The 8,973-nt window shown below is 37.5% G+C and overlaps 1 pseudogene; it reads left to right on the top strand.

Annotated features, from left to right (window-relative positions):
• Positions 1 to 948: 948 nt before the first annotated feature.
• Positions 949 to 2,043, top strand: LOC102832209 (annotated as a pseudogene).
• The last annotated feature ends 6,930 nt before the right edge of the window (positions 2,044 to 8,973 follow it).

Below are 8,973 nucleotides of genomic sequence, written 5' to 3' on the forward strand. Positions count from 1 at the left end.
GATTATTATATATGCCTGACTTTTTTTTTTTTTTAAAAAGCTAAAGCGAATAGTGAGAAATACTGTTAACTGATGGTAAATAGAAGGAATTATAAGCATTGGATTGAAACAAGGTGTATTATTTGTTGAATCTAAAACTGATGATCTGCCTTGTAAACTTTCACTCAATCCACAATAAAAACCTGAAGAAAAAAAAAAGTCACTCAAACCAACCATTTATGGCACTGCATAAAATTAAAACAACACTGTTCTGCAGAACAAGGTTATGGGTTAGAATCCCACAACTGAATGGGCATTCTGGTTCTCTTTCAGTTTCTAAGAATCAACACAAGCTCTTTCTCAAGTTTAACTGTTATTTGTGACAAGATGTAACATGAAGAAATGATGATATCACTGCAGACAAGGAGAAAAGAAACTGTCTGATCTCCTATTGACTGCAGATAATAATCCTTTGAGATGAAGATTTAAATGTTGTATTCCATTTTATTGCTCTATTCACAATACTTTCAAAAAAAGTTATCTTTTTAGTCCACTTTTGCAACTTTGGAAGTCTGCCACACAACTGCTAATCTTAAACACATTTAAAAGCACCTGAGCTAATGGAGATGATAATGTGCTGAATAAGAAATTCAAGCTTTTCAGTAATAAGTGTAAATCAAGTATCACAAAGTATGAAAGCCTCTTTCATTATTTTCCTAGAACATGCATTTCATTGCCTGGCTAGTGATCATACGATGTTACTAAAGAGAAACTGAAATAACTTATTTTCTTCTATTTAAAATGTGATTTACTTTAGAAAATCCTAATTAAAAATAACCAATGAAGCATTTTCTATGGATGTGAGCATGATTCCCTTAATCACAATACATTGTGTACTTTGGTAGTATACTTTTATTTCTAAAACTATAGCTAATTCACTGTTTATTGAGACTTTATGAGCTGGGTAATATGACAATTCCTATGAAAAACAAAATTATATTTGCTGGGGGAACTTTCCAGACACTTATAAGAGGTGGAGGAGCGACTGCTGCAAACTGCATACAGCAACACACTCCTTCCCACTTCCCCATACCAGCCTGAAGAAAAACAGCGAAAGAAACCACTTACTATGATGCTTTGGGGCTTAAACCCAGTGCAACCAAGGAAAAAGCTAGAACACTGGCTTTGAGGTACCATCTTGTTTATTAAGAATCCTTATGAAGTGCTTTCTGACGCAAGGAAAAGAGCATTATATGACAAAGGAGAAGAGCAGGCTATCAAAGAGGGTGCTGCAGGTGATGGTTTTGGTTCTGCCATGGAATCAGTGATGTTTTTTGGAGGTGGTAGAAGGATGCAAAGAGAAAGGAGAGGGGAAAATGATGTGTATCAACTTTCAGTAGCATTATAATGGTGTAACAAGAAAACTAATTCTCCAAAAGAATGCAATTTGTGACAAGTGTGAGGTTGCAATGGTAGGAAGAAAGTTGGAGAGATGATTCTACAAGCTCATATTGATAAATGCATGAAAGATGACCAGAAGGTGAAGAAGACCAAGAGGCAGGACTGACTGGAGTCAGGCAATATAATTATTGTTTTAGGCCAGGACCATGCTGTTTGTAATCAATGAAGTGAAGACCTTTTCATGTGTATGGACATACAGCTGACTGAAACACTGTGGGGCTTCCAAAAGCCAATGTCCACTCTAACAACAGAACTATAGTCATCACCTCTTATCCAGGTCAGACTGTCAAGCATGAAGATACCAAATGTGTATGTCAATTTACCATAAACCATATGAAAAGGAGCATCTAATTTTCTAATTTAAGGTAAGCTTTCCTGAGAATGGCTTTTATTCTGGTGATAAACTGTCTTTGCAGAACAACTCTTACCTGAGCAGAAGGAAGTAGAAGAGACTGATGAGATGGATAAGATAGAATTGGTGATCCTAAACAGGAAAGATGGTGCCATTACAGTGGAAAGGTATATGAAGTGGCGTTCAGTGTCATATCTCTTAATGGGCACAGGTCAAACACACACAAGCTGGCATTTTACATGCAGCAGTGACTAAGTGAAGGACTACAATCATAGTATGCTCACTATTTGCTTTTGTTTTTAATATTCAACAATAGTAGTGATGGTGGTTGGTATATACAAAGAAGATAGTTATGAATCATCATGACCTGAATAGGGTTTCTCAGACTGTAGGAAGCAGAAACCCTCATCTTTCTCCAGAGGAACCCCTGTTAGTTTCGAACTGCTGACCTTGAAGGTCACTAAGCTGCCAAGGCTCCTTAATTATAGTAGTGTTTTAAAGTTAAATGAATAAATGCTGACTTTCCCAGTATATATGATGACTTCAGAGTGCGAGATGAAGTTTAATACATATAAAGTATTGTTTAAAAAAACAACAACAAACCTTGTAAAGTCAAGTCCCACCTAGTGTTGGTTTGGCCATGCCTTGTAATTGTTTTCAGCTGTGCACATGGACGAGGTTAGACTGAAATGCTACATGTATGTATTGACTTCAGTGTAAGACCATTAAATGTTAAGCTATGAAATTGAAACTGTATTTAACTCGCAATCAGAAGAAAAATCTGAAGTTTATAGAGAAGTAGTTTGTGTAGTTATTTGTGTTATGTGAGATTTTTTGTGATGCCTCTGTGTTTATTCTATTATCTTACCTGTTAATTGACAGGTGGCACAGGACAGCACAGTCTATGGTATCAGTTAATATATATGGATTTTTTAAGCAATTACAAAACCCATATATATAAATATATTGATCAGTCTTGTATTTTGTTTTTGAACCCCTTCTCTTTGGACCATAATAAGCCCCAGAGTAGGGAGTACAGGAGCTAGGTTACTTAGAAGTCAAAGTGAAGACTTTGACTCTTCACATGGAAAAGTAACTTGCATGTATGAGATCGAAAGGTGCTCCTTAGGTTTGTTACAGCTTTACATAAAACCATGTAACTTACAGTTTGAAGTAACTGCAATGATGGTTGGTTGGATGGTTCTGTCCCCTGGAGTTGATTCTGACTCATAGCAACCTTACGTAGAGTTTTGGAAGATGTAAATCTGTAAATCTCTTAGTTTGGAACTGCTAACCTTGAGGTTATCAGCTCAACTCTTAACCACTACTAGCAGATTATGATGAATAGCTCTCATTGTATGTGTAATAGTCACCATATGTTCATATACTTAAATTTGGATTTCAGACTTTCGGCAATTCTTAAAATGTATGAATTTATACTACTTACAAAGCAGCAAAAAAAAAGCAATTACATTTGCTCATAGTAATCTCAAGATAAAGCCAAATATTACAACAAAATGTGCAAAGATCTGGAATCAGAAAACCAAAAAGGAAGAACATGCTCAGCATTTCTCAAGCTTTATGTAAGGCCCAGAGTCACTGACACAGCCACAGAAGACAAGAGTGAAGAGTGAAGCATCCAGCTGATAAGAAGAGAGGCCATATGCACAAAAACACCCACACTTGCAGATAATACCCTTGACCTGGCTTCAATGACTGGATGATCAGAGCTCAACTAGAAGAAAGTATAGGAAAAAAAGGGTAATCTGATACAAATTGATGAACTTAACCTACACTTATGGATGCAGTAGCTCAAAAGAGGGAACAAATCTCTACAGCGAGGAGCATTCCCACCCCCTCCATACACAGAGTAGACAGGGATGGGCAACTTGGACATTGGCTACGCAAAATGTAGGGGGGAGGTGGCTACAAAGGAAAGGAGTGACTGGCTTACAAGCTTTCAATAGGGAGCCTAGATCCAGAGGGTGGGGAGGAAGGTACAATCTGCACTGAGTAGTATTCAATCTGTCTGGGTGGAGCTGTTGAAAGGAGATACTGATAAGTATCTTGTGATACAATAGTGAATGATTTGTTTTGTAGCAAAAGGAGGGGAGTAATTGACTTTGCAGTCTAGGAGTGGAGGTCCCTGGAACCATTAAGGGAGAAAAGCAGAGAGCGAGACCCTACCCAGAGAAGCAGTGACGCCAGAGATGGAGGCATAGAAGATGATGTGGAGAGATGGAGCAGCTGGGGCCTTTAGACCCAGAGAGGGAGAGGGACTGTATGCTGATGACTGGGGGGCAGGCTTGCAGGGTATACCCTTTGGTTGGTTGATGATGCATGGAGGGGATTATAACCATGACAATGAATGTAAAGCTAATGTTCTCCCATGGAAATTATCACATAATTCACAGTAAAACATTAAAAAAACACAACTTTTCAACCCTTACAGAACACATGAAGTAACATATTGTGAATGTTTTATTCTTAATTTCAATTTTCCTATAGGCTACAATTGAAATAATTTTTTTAAGCTTTTTTTTTTTCTGCTCCCACCTACATTTGAAAATCAGCAATAGAAAACCCTATGGAGGAAGGAGAATGATGGTTGCCTAGGCAGAAAGGCTGTGAGGTTTCTGCACAGGATACAGAATACTGGATGATATAAATACAAAGGACAGTCAAATAACTTTTGAGTTCCAAAGGAAGTAATAGATAAGTGGATTGTATGCTTACTATGGGAGATGGGATCCTCCCATGGCCAACTTGAAAGTTAGTGAACTACTTTAGAGAAAACATATTCGTGTTGCAAAAACCTACCTGTGGCTCACAAAGATAAAGTTGTGATGTGATTTGATTAAAAAAAATTTTTTTTCTAACCAGGGTACAAACTCAAGGAATATACCACTTTACAGGTGGTCAGAGCCACTCTGAAATTATAGGCTCTAGGGAGGAGCTATATACAACAACCCTACTAAGACACACACAGATCCAAATCTACAAAGTAGACTCTGGCCAGTCCTGGACTGGCTCTCACTAGGGGAGGGAAGGTAGAGAAAAACATGGGAGAAAGGGAAGGAAAGGAGGCAGATGTTTGTGGGCCTGCAATACACACCATGACCATTTTGAACTTTCATAAGTAGCTGTGAAGGCAAGAGGCCAGTACGTGGTGCAGATCATTACATACTGGTGGGCTGTTTTTATGTTGTTTGTTTTCATTCTTCTTGCATCACATGACAGGAGACAACAACAGTTGCCATACAGCCAATGCCACTAATTGGGAAAGAGGCAATACCAGTTGCTATACACCAGAGCAACTACAACCAACATCTGCTAAATTCACTGTGGAATTGAAATGTACTGACAGAACAGAGAAGCTCATCTCCTGATCACACCCACCATGATCAACCCACCAAGAGGCCTAAGAATACACGTACATTTATAAACTTAATACAAATATAACACCACTACAAGAACTAGAAAGAAGCTGAAAATTTCTGTTCACATGAAAAAAAGATACAGTAGCTAAAACAAATGACCAAGAGGCAGAGCTACAAAATTATTTAAAGGAAGAGGCACTAGAACTACCAGAAAAATAGGTAAATTCAGGAAAATGATATTGAGGTACATCAATATCAAATGTCCAGGAAAACATGGATGAATTCAGAAAAAGCACTACAGGAACAATTAAAACAGAATCAGAATCAGTGAGCTTGAAAATAAATCTCCTAATACTAGCAAGATAGAAGAAGAATCAGAAAAAAAGAATGAAAAAATCTGAAGAAAGCGAACTAGGGAGGAATAACCTATAAGTGACTTAATTCTAGAAAACCACTGGAAAGAGTTGCAGAAGAAAATTTCCATAAAATCATGAAATATGATAAGTACTCAAAAGAAGCTGACTGAACCTCAAACTGGATCAACACCAAAAGAAAATCACCAAGATATATCCTTCTCAAACTCATTATCAAAACAACATACAAAAACCTTTGGGATGCAGCAAAAACAGTGTTTAGATCACAATTTGTAACAACAAATGCACACATCTAAAAAGAAAGACCAACATCAACACATTAACACCACACAACTAGTCATGTCAGTAAATGTTTTAAGTCCTCTTAACTTTCAGCAAGCAAGGCTGTATCATCTGCATATCACAGGTTGTTAATGAGTCTTCCTCCAATCCTGATGCCATGATTTTCTTCATAGAACCCAGCTTCTCAGATTATTTGCTCAGCATACAGGGTGAATAAGTATGGTGAAAGAATACAACCTTGTTGCACATCTTTTTTAAATTTTGAACCATTCAGTGTTCCCATGTTCTGTTCGAACAACTGCCTCTTGGTCCAGGTACAGCTACTGGTGAATTTTATCAAATACTCAGAGACACCAATTTTACTAAAAACTATTCTAAAACATAGATGTTGTTGTTATGTGCTGTGGAGTCGATTACGACTCATAGCGACCCTGTACAGGGTTTCTGAGGCTGTAAATTTTTATAGTAGCAGACCACCTCATCTTTCTCCTGCGGAATTGCTGGTAGTTTCAAACTGCTGACCTTGCGGCTCGCAGCCCGATTCGTAACCACTATGCTACCAGAGCTAGGAAGGAAAATTCTCTATTACATTTTATGAAGTGAGAATAACCCTCATACCAGGCAAGGACATCACTAAACAGGAAAATTATAGACCAATATCCCTCATGAAAAATCCTTAACAAAATCCTACCCAATTGAATTCAACCATATATCCAAAAATAATACATCATAACCAAGTAGAATACAGACCAGGGATTCAAGGATGGTTCATTGTTTGGAAAAACAATCAACACAATCCAACATTTAAATTTTAAAAAAGGAAAAGAACCACATGAGCAAAAAAGGCATTGACAAAATTCCAGCACCCATTCTTGATAAAAACATTCAACAATGTAGGAATTGAAGGGAAATTCTTCTACATAATTAAAAACATATATACAAAACCAACAGCCATCACTCTCAACAGATAAACCATTACTTTTGAGAACAGGAACCAGACAAAGATGTGCTTTATCACCACTTCTATTCTACGTTGCGTTGGAAGACTTTTCTAGAACAAAAAAGGAAATTTAAGGCATCCAAATTGGTAAAGAAGGAAAATTCTTTGGTATGATACGATATGATGATATGATTCTATAAGTAGAAAATCCCAAAGACCTAGTGGAAAATTTATTGGAACTCATTGGAAGAAGCAGTATAGTAGAAGTGGAGGAAAGTCAGCAATGAAGATATGAGCTGAGTTGGACCCCATTTCATAAACTTCCCTTGACCTGGAGATGAGAGAGGGAAGAGGAAGGACTGGTTGGTCCAAAGTGTGGTGAGTCCTGGAGACTTCTGAGCCCACAGACAAGGACCTAACCATGGAGGGATAGAGCTGAGAGTGTAGTGTTCAGCTGATATGAAGTAAGGGAAAACACAAAGAACACCCAAACTTGCAGATAGTAGCCATTTGGACTAGTTTCAATGGCTTGGTGATCAGATCTCGACTGTAAGATACAGAAAATTTGATAAAGAAAGCAAGTGTAAATTGCTATAATTTGATGAACTTGACCTATTTATGGATGTAGTAGCTCAAAAGACCAACAGAGAGGGAAGGAGTCTTCACATCAAGGAACAATCCTATCCCCTCTGTACATAGGATTGGTGGTAGTGGTTATGTTCTGTGGAGTCGGCTCTGACTCATAGCAACCCTGTACAGGGTTTCCAAGGCTGTAAATCTTTATGGGAGCAGTAGGGACAGGCAACTTAAGACATTGGTACTCAAGGAAAGAGAAAGGCTGTGTGCTGGCTGCCAGGAGGCAGGCTTGAAGAATGTGCCCTTTGGTTGTTTAAATGATTATATATTCCTAAGTGGTTTTGTGTATATCCCCTCAAAAAAAAAAAAAAAACAGAGGGAATGATGATGCATTGAGGGCATTGTAATCATTGTAATGAGATGAAACCAATGTTCTCCCATGGAAATTATCACTCAATTTACAATAAAAGTTTGGTTAAAAAAAAAAAAATCAGATTCCTCTGTACTTATGAACACAGCTCTGGAAAGGAAATTAGGAAAACAATATCATTTCCATTATCCATTCAAAATCCATTCAAAGGCTGAAATACTTAGGATTCAATGTAACCAGAGAAACCAAAGACCTATACTAAGAAAACTGCGAAACACTACTACAAGAAACCAAGATATTCACAAAAATGGAAGACTATATCATCCTCATGGACAGAAGATTTGATATTGTTAACATGTCGATTCTACCCAAAATAAACTTGATGGTGGTGGTGGACTCAATAAATACTGTCCTGATCACAAGGTCTACCCTCTTCTTCCTCTGAACTCTTCTTTTGTTTGGACTTATATTAGAGCACTCACTTTAGTGATAACTTACTCTTGTTTTTTCACTCATTGTTTCTTCTCAGTGTCCCATGAAGCTCTTCTTCCTTTACTTATTATTTAAATGTTGTTTTTGTCACGTCTAACATAGATTCTCTTCTCACCAACATTAATTAATTTATTTATTCACTCCTTTCAACAGAGAGCTATATTCATTGTGGCTACTAAGAATACAGAGATGAACAAGATTCTGGGTTCCTTCATTAGCAAAGACTAGTAAAGACAATTTCAGATCAATAAGTGCTATAAAGGAAAGAAACTTGGGTGACAGGATAGAGAGCCACTGTAACAGAATTAATTAAATAGTACACTTAACAAATGAATCTCTGAGCAGCTAACATCTATCTGACTTGGATGAAAAAAAGAGTTAGTGATAGGATGGACTACATGAAGAATCTTCCAGTCAAAGAGAACCAAAAGCATGAAGACATTGACAAATAAATGTTTAAGGGGAGGGAGCAGCTGGTAAGCTTGAATCACCAACTTCACAGTTCAATCTGATTTTCCAGTCCAACGCACCACACCAGGACTCCATTGATGAGGTTAGAAATACATAAAGATGAAGTAAAATGTTTGGCTTACTATTTTAATCCCATGGAAAACTATTAGAGATTTATGTTGAAAACAGTGACATGATCCGGAGACTGAACTGATGTTATCAAGATGTGAGACTGCAGTATAGGGTTTCCCAAATTTATAAAACTTTGCAGGAGCAGAAAGCTTCACCTTTTACACTCAGAGTAGCTGCTAGGCTCC

Source organism: Chrysochloris asiatica, unplaced genomic scaffold (genome assembly GCF_000296735.1).
Source record: "Chrysochloris asiatica unplaced genomic scaffold, ChrAsi1.0 scaffold00285, whole genome shotgun sequence".
NCBI classification, from domain to species: Eukaryota; Metazoa; Chordata; class Mammalia; order Afrosoricida; family Chrysochloridae; genus Chrysochloris; species Chrysochloris asiatica.